We start from the raw sequence: 12,136 nt of genomic DNA on the forward strand, positions 1-12,136 counted from the left end.
CTTTGCATTTTATAAATGGCCTGGGCTTCTCTCTCCTAAGTATTTATGCCTCGGGATATTGTATGCAGGGTAAAGCTAGCTTTCGAAATTGCTTTTGCATTTCTGGACTGGGTCCAGGGACAGCTGAGATCGGGGCAGTAAAAATAGGAGCACCCTCAGCCTCAACGCCACCCAGACTACGCTAACGATACGACACCAGCTGTTGCTTTGCAGCCCTGTCTGGAGGTAACCTGTTTATCTGTTTGTGCTTTCACTGAAATGCCTATGTTTTCATAAACAGTGAAGGGCATACTCACTGCAGGATGAATTCAATCTGCATTAAAGCCATAAGATTTGTTTACACTATTTACAAGTGTGTAGGATTTCCAAAGATAGATTCCACATACTAACATCCTATAAAATTATACTGGCATTAGGAGCGTACCTAAATATAACAATTTAATGATTAAAAAAAAAAACTAAAATCTAATCAGTCATTAAGAACATTATTTTTCTTCTATGTGTGTTGAAATACTTCAGCCTTGATCCTTTCACATTTGAGATACATTAAAAAAAATGTTTATTATGCACTGTGTAACTCCAAAGACAGTTGTCTGCATACTGGGCAAGCCATGTAAGCCTATTGGCTAGAGCTGGACCATGTACTGGCTCGGTACTGTCAGACACAGACCATAAATCACTTCCAAAGTAAGTGTAGAGGGTGCCAGCTTTGGTGGCAGAAGCCAAACAATAAGAACAGGAACAGCAGCCTTAAAAGCAATGCCAAAAAAGACAGAAAGTGTGCACTTTGTTCAAAATCAGCACTGTGCTCTGACCACTGTTAATTTTGAGGAATGGCTATTAATGCATGGTCTATTATCGCCGTCCTCCTCAATTGTACCACAATGGTCTCTATCTCTTTATCTAGCCTCTTTATTCTTCCCCCATTCTTTCTCTTCAGTTTTGTCTTACACAACAAGTGTAAGATGAACACATGTTTAGCATGCTGATGGATTGCATCTTGTTTAAAGTCCTCTCATACTGGAATCCAATGGTTACTTCAATCTTATGAGATGAACTGTAACATAAACCCAGCTTCTACGTCTCGTGTGCTTTTTTTTTACATCACACTGAGAACTTCACACAAACTTTAGAGAAATTAGATTTCTGTTAGATTGAATGCAGGGAAATGGTTCACAGTGGGTCCTCAGGGCCAGAGACTTTATCAACCCGCTAGACTATCCTTGAAGCATAATGTGATGTGATCTCACATAAATCGAAAAAAGTGTGACTATGATCATTAGTAATGTGCTTTTATAGGGGGCAACATACCTTAGCAATGAACGGTAAAAGTAGTCTTTGCTGTTAAATTCCCCACCTGAATGGAGAAAGAAGTTTGGGAGATCGGGGAGCAGTGGAGTGTTCTGGAAGAATCTTTGGCAAGTCGCTGTACATTGGTCAAACACTACATGAAAGATTGTAAATCATATTCCAGACTGAACAAGAGTGCACACTCACAATCAGGCTTTGCATACTCAGTCGCTTGGATGGTGTCACTGTTCATTAGTGAAATGCCTTGAGGCCAATGTTTGGTTCATGTTTTGACAGTTTTGGTAAATGTCATATGAGTTACACTTGGCCCAGGTGAGGGGATATTTTGGCCATGTTTATGGCTTGGGATTATGCCATTTGGCTTCAGCCTCACTCAGAGGTTGGCTGCAGTCCATACCTTCACCTCTACTGACCAGAGATGCTCATATGGAAGGAGGTAGCAAACGTGTGGAGCAGGTGTTTCTGCGGCATTAGCTTTTATCCTAAACACTGTGCACAATGTGTGGAACAAGGACATGAAAATAGCGTCAAAAGGAACATACTAGTTATCAATGTCTTTCTTCATCACGACATTGCATAACAGTCAAGAATGGCAACAGCCAAAGTGATATTTCACGTGAATACATTTCATGATTATTGTACTTAAATGACACTCGTCTTTCAGTTACCCTGATTGATATGTGCTTTGTTTTTGCCTCTGTTTTGCATCTTCAGCAGTTTTGTTGCTAACAATTAATAAGTTCAATAAAGGGTTTTCTGTTCGACAGCCTATGCTGAGCCATAGGCATATTCCAGGCTCTGTTTCTGTTGTCCCAAGTGTTTGAAGCACAGGATGCAACAGCGACACATGCAGCCTGATCAAGTTTACCCATAGTAAATTGTATGTGACTGCATAACATGCACATTATCACAGTTTAAGCACATTATCACAGTATGAGCACATTATCACAGTTTAAACATATAGTAACATCTGTGATGACTTTGTTGCAAGTATTAACACATGACAAACCAACTCTGGTTTGAGGTGTTAATTATGTGTGAACACTAAACCAATATTATAGCCCACTAAATCTAATTCAAGTGCTATTTACCAGTTTTACAGTCAAAGAGGGAAAATCATTTGTGTCACTGAACTTGTAGTACTAGGACAATGTTGCAACCAATATTTTGAAACAAGTAACTTAAAATGCACTGGAAACACTAATTTCATTTGTACTATATGTATTAACTATACGTGTCAAGTTAATGATACGTAAAATGCATAACTATGGACATGATGTAACTTATTTGCAACACTGGTGTATACAGGAAGAACCATCTTACCTACGGCAGATTTTTCAAGCAGTATGACTATTGTAAATATTCAGTCTGTTCAACTTTAAATACAAAATGTGTCCTGTTCATGGATAACCACATTATTCTGCAATTGAATTTGTTAAATAAATCACATTCGTAATTTTAGCTGTAAAACTGCAGCATACACAAACTTTTTTTTTTTTCTTTTTTTTTTTCCACTGTGTTCACTTGCAACCAAATGCTCATGGCCGGCATTACGTTTTCAAAAATGGGAAAGAAATGCATAATGTTTGCTTTAGTCGGCCCTTGTGTGTTACGCATTGTGATGCATTTTAATCAGCTGGTACTTCTGTGAGTTCTTCCCCTTCACAATAGCAATTATGCATTAAAAAATTATATTAAAATATTTTTTTTTTTACGTGATGAGTCTTTCTTTTGATTTCTCTGCATTCAATAACACGTTCACCTTGCTGTATTGTAGCCACATTTCTGTAATGTAATAATGTAATACTTTTGGATACAAGCATAATGCTAAATTAATAAATGTAAATGTATGTTGTCAGCCTTCATAATGCAATGCTTTCATTCCTTGCATTTGTTTCACTCTCCTGGACATTTCTCTCACTAAACTTTCAGTCGGCTCTCCTTTGTTTGACACAGCACTGCTCTGCTTTAGGCAGTTCTTCTCCTCTGCTCTGTTTGACACAGCACTGCTCTGCTTTAGGCAGTTCTTCTCCTCTGCTCTGTTTGACACCGGTGCACTGCAGTGCTTTGGCCAGCTCTCTGATTTCCAAGGCCAGAGGTATCAGCTTTACGGCTGACCAACCTGCGCAACGCCTCCAGCTTGGATCGCTGCCACCTCCGATCCAATAAACCGAATTATACGGCGGAATGCGGGGTCGGGTTCCTCCTGGCTTTGGAGGGGATTTTTGCCGATGAGAGGATTCTACTCTCTGCCTTCAGAATCATGTCTCCGCTCCCTGGAATGGCTCCGTACAGTCCACAGCCTTCTTCAGCGCATATCCGCTTCTATGACTCTCTTATTGTTCTTGGCAGAACAGCTGTGTGAGGACTTGGATATCATCAGTCAGCTGGTTGGAACCATTTCTCGGCGTTGGGGAAAATCACATCTACTGTACAGAATTAGCGGTGTAATGCAGCTGGACAGCCGCGCGCGAAACAGAACCGTTATACTTCTGAGAGACTCCTTATTCTGTCTGGTTAAGGTCACACATTGTTTTTAAAGGTTGGCTCGTTCATAGCTCTCATTTACATTGCAGACTGCACTGACAACCCCCCCTCCTCATTTTGCGGTTTGTCATTAGAAAGACACTGTCAGCACCTCTAATCGCAACCCCAAAAATAGATTAAAATGCATGCATACAAATAGCAATGGCTTACTGTCTGAATGATGATTTGGGATTGCGTGGTCTAAAAAACATTAGCTGTAAGCTGTTACTCAACTCTTCCAGGCCCTCACAAGCAGTGATCCTGTTGTGCTGCCATGTCGCTTTTCATTTTTAAATTATTTCATTGTAGGTATATTTGTAAAAATGTGTATCAGTTTCAATTATGTCTATGTATCCATGATTACCAGCCAGGGTTAAGAATATTTCTAATTCCATAAGTAAGTCTTCACTTTGCATGTTCATTGGATGTGGTGTTTGGACTAATTTTAAGATACAGGGAATTAAATTAATTAACACTGATTCAGTTCAAGTTGGTGTTGAAGTATCCATTGACATATTGATTGTGATTTGGCCAAAAAGATGATTCTACACATGACTGACTTGCTTGATGGACTGATAAACTGTTTCTTGGGGAGTATGATACATGCACATTGTGGAAGCATAAATGAATATCAGAATCATTGCCTTGCATGAGGAGCTAGAATCTATATATACATGAAAACCGAATGTAATATTTATATTTTGCAACACTTCACAATACATATACAAATATACAAATTATTGACACTTTCATATTGCAACATACAGTATTTAAAAAAATACTCTGATGTGATGTACATTTGTCATATTATTTCCAATAAAGCGCACATATATTACAATATATTTCACGTACATAAGGGCCTGTATCTGCTCCTTTTGAATTACGTTTTCCTACCAAAGACCTGTTTCTGTGATTTATCATTTAAAAAAATATATATTTTTATGTCAAACCTCCTATATGCTTTGAAGATCAATGTGCACATTAATACATATATAAACCAGGGAATCTGTAAATCTTTGCTTCTGAATTGGATGCACTTCAAGTTCTGCCTGATCTGGGCAGATGCCCCTGAACAGGAAGAACAGAGATCTGAGGTAGAGTGTGTGCTGAAGACATTTCAGGAAAGGTTTGTGGAGAGATGGTAAGGACTCAACCAAAAACCCAGGTGGAACACAGCTGTTGGACTAACGTATTCCACCTGCATTGCTTCAATATATAGCCACCTGTAAAATTTATAATTTTCTAAATCTAAGTTATATGAGTTGTGAGTTGCCTGGTGTAGAGGCAACTCTGAGCTACAGAGCTTTCCTAACATCCTGAGGGAACTTTCATATTAACAGTGACAAGGTGCGTGATTCAGTTGCTCTGCACACTTAATGAATTATTAATAAAATCGGTTGGCAGCTCTCCCAGAGGCTGAACAACGTGCAGAATTGGCAACCATGTGACCAAGGAGTATTGTGGGATAATGATTTGTGAGCAGATAGGTCTGTGAGCCAAATCACCATATACGTAAAACGTCTCCTGTGAGGTGTGGGAACAGACAGAAGCAGATGTCCACAACATAAGCTCATTTTTCGCAATTATTTTTCCTGAATTGTACATTGGGTGGCATAAGGAAATGTACAATGTTGTATAGTATGTATTTACAGTTGTACAGTATGTATTTTATTGCTCATAGTGTTTGAAAATATATATACTGTATATGGGGAGCTAAATGTAAAGTAAAACTTTTCACATTTTTCCTGTGTTTTTTTTTTCTTCTCAGATTTAACTTAATTATGGCATTCCCCCAAAGCTTTATGCTAAATATGAGTTGCGTGCAGGTGGGCTAGTACGAAACTTGAGTGGTGGTTGACAGAATGCGACCGTTGTTGCAACTGTAAAGATATATAAAAGGGTATAATTATGTCGTAGAATAACATGTGAAACTCTTCTTAGCTTATGTTAACCAGAGACCTTATTTTCAGCAGAAGTCAGAAATCTCTGTGGAAAAAAAGTTATAATGATAAAAGATGCTGGTTTTAACAAGATAAAGATAACATTGTAACAAGAAACCATTTCGTTATAATGAGAAAGATACACATTATAATGAAAAAATATACCATTTTGACAATACATTTTTCTCTTTACAATGATAAACGGCTAATTCGCAAATCAAAAACCAAACAATCATTGCTCATGCACACACACACATTTCTATATTTTATTGAAAACACATCTGTGTATGTCTTCATATCTTCAAGTAATCACGCGAACATGTGTATCATATGAATCCCTTCCAGCAAGGAGCACAGTAAAGAAGCACGCAAACTTGTAATACTTTCACCAGTTGTTAACTGTGCAGCGTTTCTGTCCGACCATGTCACGGCAAGCGTGCTTTGAAGTGCCTGAGAGGGAATCCTCCTGGTAGCCTTCGAGGAGGAAGAGCCAATAAGCTGGAGTCTGCCTCATGGCTCCAGGCCATAGGCTATCTGTCACCATTACAGGCCCTGTCTCTGCACAAATCCCACCCCTACACCATTCCAGCCAGCAATCAGAACTCCACATCTATCTTGTGGCATGCTCTCTGGAGCAGAATGTATTGCGAATGCCTTAATTTTCCTCTTTGCTCTTTTTAAGACTACATGGCATCATGCCATGTAATTTTTTCGCTTCCACACATTGTTCAGAATTGACCTTTGTTCAAATAAAGAAGCATGATAATGATAAAATAATGCCCTGCAAAAGTCTGTAATTGAGTACTTTAAACATCTTTGCATCGCCACCAGCATGAGATATTGTAATTTTAAAATTCATGTAATTTGATATACTTGTTCTTCCTCACGTGACTTCAAATATATAGTTATATGTCTGCCTTTTTTATGTGCATCCTCATAAAAATTCATGGGCAATAAATATTTGTTTCTTGGTATTTCTGTGGGAATAACAATAGCACAGCCGTCCTCAAATAAGTTTTGAGTATCATAACAGTTAGGTGAGTTACCAGGGATACAATGGGTGGAGTTTGGAGACTTGACCTCTCCACCTATGGGCTGCCTTCTCTTGGTCTATGATTCCCATTCTTCTTCATGCCTGTTTACTTCACGGGTTTCTGATGTCATAATGGCAGGACCGAGGCTTTGATATCCCTTCTCTGGAATTTCACGCTTTCTGCTGTAATACTGTAATACTGTCAGCTGGCAGGTACAGTAGAAATATGAGTTTTATTGCCGGCGGCTCGGGGATTATACGCCGTTGGGTTTGCATGGAAAACATACCAAAGCATAGCGTACAACGGGCTTTGAAATACGCAGAGTCCCAGCGGTTTGCCAGACTGCGTAATTCGATGACATGGCTGTGATTTACTTTGTTAATGACTCCAAGCACAAGGCATCACGGGTTATCGATGTATTTAAAGACAGGTCGCAGATGTTGGGTATTACATTCAGTGGCATCTTTTTCAGATTCCAAATAGATAGGAAGAGTATCGCTATCAGCAAATGAATGAATAAATAAATGCAGGGACAAGATCCTATATTGGCATGCACACAATGTATTTACAAAACCTTTTTTTATCTTTATAATTATTTTTAAAGCATAATGGCATGCATTGCCGAAAGACACAATTGTCAAATGTAATCCAAATCCCCCCCTCCCCCACCCAGAAGAAAAGAAAATTGGATCAAATTTCTCATTTGATTCCTAAAAACATTCTTATCAGGTATAAATAGCACAATTACTGCCATTTTGCATCCATGAACATATAGTACATAATATGTATGGATATCCAGGATGGACAATGTTAGACTACTGCATCGCAGACAAATCTAGTATGAGGTATGTTATGCTTTAACTGTTGTAATTGCGCATATCAACCAAATCATAACAACACCATAAATTAATTCTAAATGTGGCAGCGCACACTGGAAATACTACAGCTGGGAGAGGATTTCATGGAGCAGAATTTGCAACACGGGTATGCGAAATGCAAGGAGACAGCTGGGACGGACATGCATTGTAAACACATGGCAGACTCAATCAGGAGTAAAGAAGACATTCACTGAGATCTGCAGAGAGCTGCCATGACTTTCATCAGATTAGGAAATGGCTTACTCCTCGCCATGCTCCCACGTCATGGATTGAACCCAGGCAAGTCAAACCTTCTGTGAGGCTCTCACAAGTATCCACCAACAGTTATAATGACAGTCCTTCAAAATTTCAAAGCTGTATTGCAGAATCTTTTTAATGGCAAAAAAAGATTCCAAATCCATGTGTTTATGGGTTTAATTATCTACTATTATCATTGATAATTGGGCAGAAATCCCTATAACTACACAATTGGTCTGTTTCCACTCTATTGAATGGACCTTTGGAAAGATGATTGTTGGGGAATAACAAAATAACAGTTTGAAATCTTTATGTCATTCAGCTTTTGAAAGTATAGTACATTTTACACAAATGAGTTACAAAGAATATTCAGTAAACCTATGCCACTTGTAATGAGCATATCACACATATAGGACATGTTTGTTCTAGCACAATAAATGTACCACTGTACCAATTGTTTTTTTTCAAGCGAACGCATGAACTCTAGTTACAAATTTGATGTGAAGTATGCATATAAGGGAAAACTTATTTTCAATAAACACGTGGGATTCTCTTTCTGAAGATGAATTTGGGTGCTTTTCAGGAAGGAACATAAAGCAAAGAATTAGTTACACATGTCCGGCTGTGATCTGACGGCTCACGTCTTGATTACGACAAATGAGCTGTGGGCTGACAGGGCAACGAAAGAAACAAACGCGGAATCGTTCCCCGCTCTGATCTCAGGACACGCGGCGTTCCAGCTTTCGGTGGAAGGATGGCGGTCCGCTTGAAAATATGGCATTCCTGCATGATTCCCCGCGAAACCCTCCTCCCGGACCGGAGCGAAGCTCGAGAGAAGAGCGCGCATCTATCATGCTTCTGAAGATCAACGCGATCAACCGATGGATGACTCTGGTGAAAGAAAGGTGCGTGTGGAGATGGGGAGCACCAGTTGTCGCTCGTTTTGTTCGCTGTGCGTAAACCCTGGGGTTGGCTCAATGGTGCAGAATGTTTCAGCGGGAATCCGTCTGTGGTTTTTACTTGTTTAGCTGGGCTGTTAATCCTGTGCAATTTTACAATGGACCACTTTGATATATTTTTTACTTTCTAATGATTTTTGACGTAAAATTTCATCACCACTTCAACAATTGTTTATTGAGAAAAAGGCATGAAGTTAAAACCAACTTTTGCTCATTTTGTCCTGTAAACAGCCTATAAAGAATAAACAATATACTGTAATATATGGGGCTTCTTCAAGTAATATATTTTTATACAATAGGGACAGACAGGGACAGAGATATGTTGTATTATGTTCCTTTATTTATTTAGTCATGCATTTTATTCAAGGAGAGAAGATACTTAAACATTGTGTTCTGGATCACCTTGGTCAACATCAAAAGTCAGCCATTATAATTCAAAGAAAAGAAAACACTAGAGAGATTAAGTGAAGATGGTATTCATTTACAGAGAATGCAGAATGAAAGAACATCTTAAACAGATTGGTTTTTACACAACTGAAACCTTTTCAGTAATACCTCTCCCTAGACCCTTTTGCTGTAACGTCATTTTGTTGGGTCCGAGAAAGGTGGATATCGCTATTTACCAAAGTCATCATGTGCAAGTGGTTTCAATTAACGTTAGTGGACTCATCTCAACAGCTTCACATTTATACAAGAGAATTGCTGGAAGATTACAGGCCAGCACTTGGCATTTGTTCCAACAAGCTCCTGCTCTGGCCTTTATAAACTACAGATCAGGCCACACCCACCACCAAGTGCTTGCAGGGAACTAGACAGGGTGCTGAAAGAGCTAAAAGGGTCCATTTTGTGCCCTGGTTCCATCAATGAACATCCCTTTCTGCAGTATCTTTCAGGTTGAATTTCTTTCTATGATAGAGAAAGGTGCCAGTTGTTTCTTATTGCAACTGACACCTGGTGACTCCAGACTACCATTTGGCTTTCAATAAAACCATAAATGACAATAAATTGATATGGCTACATTTTACTGTGTTAGCATTTAATCAATAATACTTTCAGAGAATAATGTTTGTAATTACTTTGTGTGCCCACAGTTTGGCATATACATGATTTCATTCCATGCTAAACAGTACTGCATTTATCAGTAAGTGGCTAAGGCAATAATTGTAATAATAATAATAATATTAATAGTAGCAGCATTATGCAGCAACAACAACAATATTAATAATGAGGCATAAATAACACTTAATATAGCACTTATATAGTTTGTCATTGATTGTCCCTATGATATTTACCTGCAGTATGCAGGTGTTATTGATTGGTCTCATGGTTTGTTGTCATGGAATGTACCCGTATTGTTGCTACATGTAGTTGCTTATTGCTCCTAAGGGAAATCCTGTGGAACGCAATAGATTGCATGGGTTTATTGGGTTTATGATCAAGGTAATCATTTGCACAGAAAATGACTTATTTTCAGCAAGTACATGTCCTCTGACAAAGACATCTTCTCCTGCCCCAGCAGTCACCACTCAATGAACTACAGTCAATGACCAGCAAGCCTTAAAATAGAAAACTTGTGACTGCATGGACGCCAATGTGTTATACAGTGGTGAAGTGTCAGATATGCAATGTTTACAACTTAGCATATCTGAATGTTGAAGTGTGTAATGTTATACCGAGGACAGACTCAACATGCAATACTGACAGTCAGTTTATGAGAATTGTATTAACTGTCCCATCCTCTTTGAGACCCAGTGTTGTGACATTGTGCACCACTGTGATTATATAAAACATTTTCTTGAATAATCTTCCCATTTAACAACATCACCAGAGTTACTTACTTCCTGTTTATTAAGGAACAATTTCAATAGTTTGTGTATATTATTAAGGGGTCACAGAGGGTGGTGGGTGGTGTGATTAAATTTTTATAATGAATAAAAAGTCAGAAAGATTATAACATATGTATAAGCATTTTAAGGAGAGGCTAAGAGGTTCATCAAAATGGTGTGTTGCAACACTGGCAGTTCGGATATAAATAATCAAGGCCATCCTCACTGCCACCATGAGCTGTAATTACTCAAATCTGCCTGATCCAGCCCTCCTTCTTAGTGACAAACCCTGCCAGGTGTAGCTCAGTTTGCAGTGACAGGAACTGATGAGCTCCAGGTCCAGGCCACAGCTCAAATTGGTTATTCATTTGTTTGTGTAACCTTTTAATTTTGTCCCTCCATTGCTACATGTAATGAAAACCGTTCTTGGATTGGCTGGAAGAGGACATCGTGGACCCTGGGAACGAGATGGATGACTCCATGTGAGCGAGGGGGTGAAAGGGGGTGGGAGACAGGGAGGGGCGGGGGACAGTCTCTGGTATTTAAGCAGAACATCTCCATTCCCCCACCCCCTGGCCTTTTGGGACTTCTCCCTTCACTCGATTTGGTCAAGGTTACTGACCCCTGGGGTCAGCTGGCGACTCCAGTCTGGCGTTCGACTGTCCGTTGATCTCAGGGCCAGAATAAGTAGGCTTGTCCAGAGATGGTCACATGCTGTGGTCATGCCCTGGACGAAGGGATTAAGACTTGACAACCTCATTTATTTACATGATTCATGGTGTCTACGGAGGGGGGGGGGTTGTGTTGCTGTGGACATGAAATGTATGCTATGAGACAGCAACTGGTTGCTGACGAAAGTACTACTGTAGCAAAAAGCTTGGGCCCACAAAAGGCAAACCTAGCTCACTATTTTATATTTGATACGCCTCGATGGTCAAATGATCATACTGCACACTCATGCATCTAGTTTGCAACTGCTGACTATCATGGATTCAATGTGCCATAGTTTTTCCCTGTCATTACAGAGAGACTGTCGATTGGCTACCTCGGTTTGACAGGACCGTACACTGTAATTTTGCACCAATTAAATTTCTGCTTGTGCTTAGCAGTGTGACACATGTAATGACAGTCAGACATAAGTATCTTAACCAAAACCTTTACAGGGCTGCTAACTCTCACACATTTGAATAAAAATCTAAGTAAAACTGCAAATATTGTGCAGACCTGGAAAGGAAAGTATTTGATCATTTATGGCAAAATAACCCTAATTAATTCATTAGTTGTACCCCAGTTTACATATTAATTTATGCCATTACCAATGCACAGTGAATCATTTTTCAAAATGTATGAACAGCAGGTATTAAAATTTCTGTAGAATGTGATAAACCAGGTAAAAATTAAGCAGTCATATCTCTACAATGACAA

Source organism: Anguilla anguilla, chromosome 5 (assembly GCF_013347855.1).
Source record: "Anguilla anguilla isolate fAngAng1 chromosome 5, fAngAng1.pri, whole genome shotgun sequence".
NCBI classification, from domain to species: domain Eukaryota; kingdom Metazoa; phylum Chordata; class Actinopteri; order Anguilliformes; family Anguillidae; genus Anguilla; species Anguilla anguilla.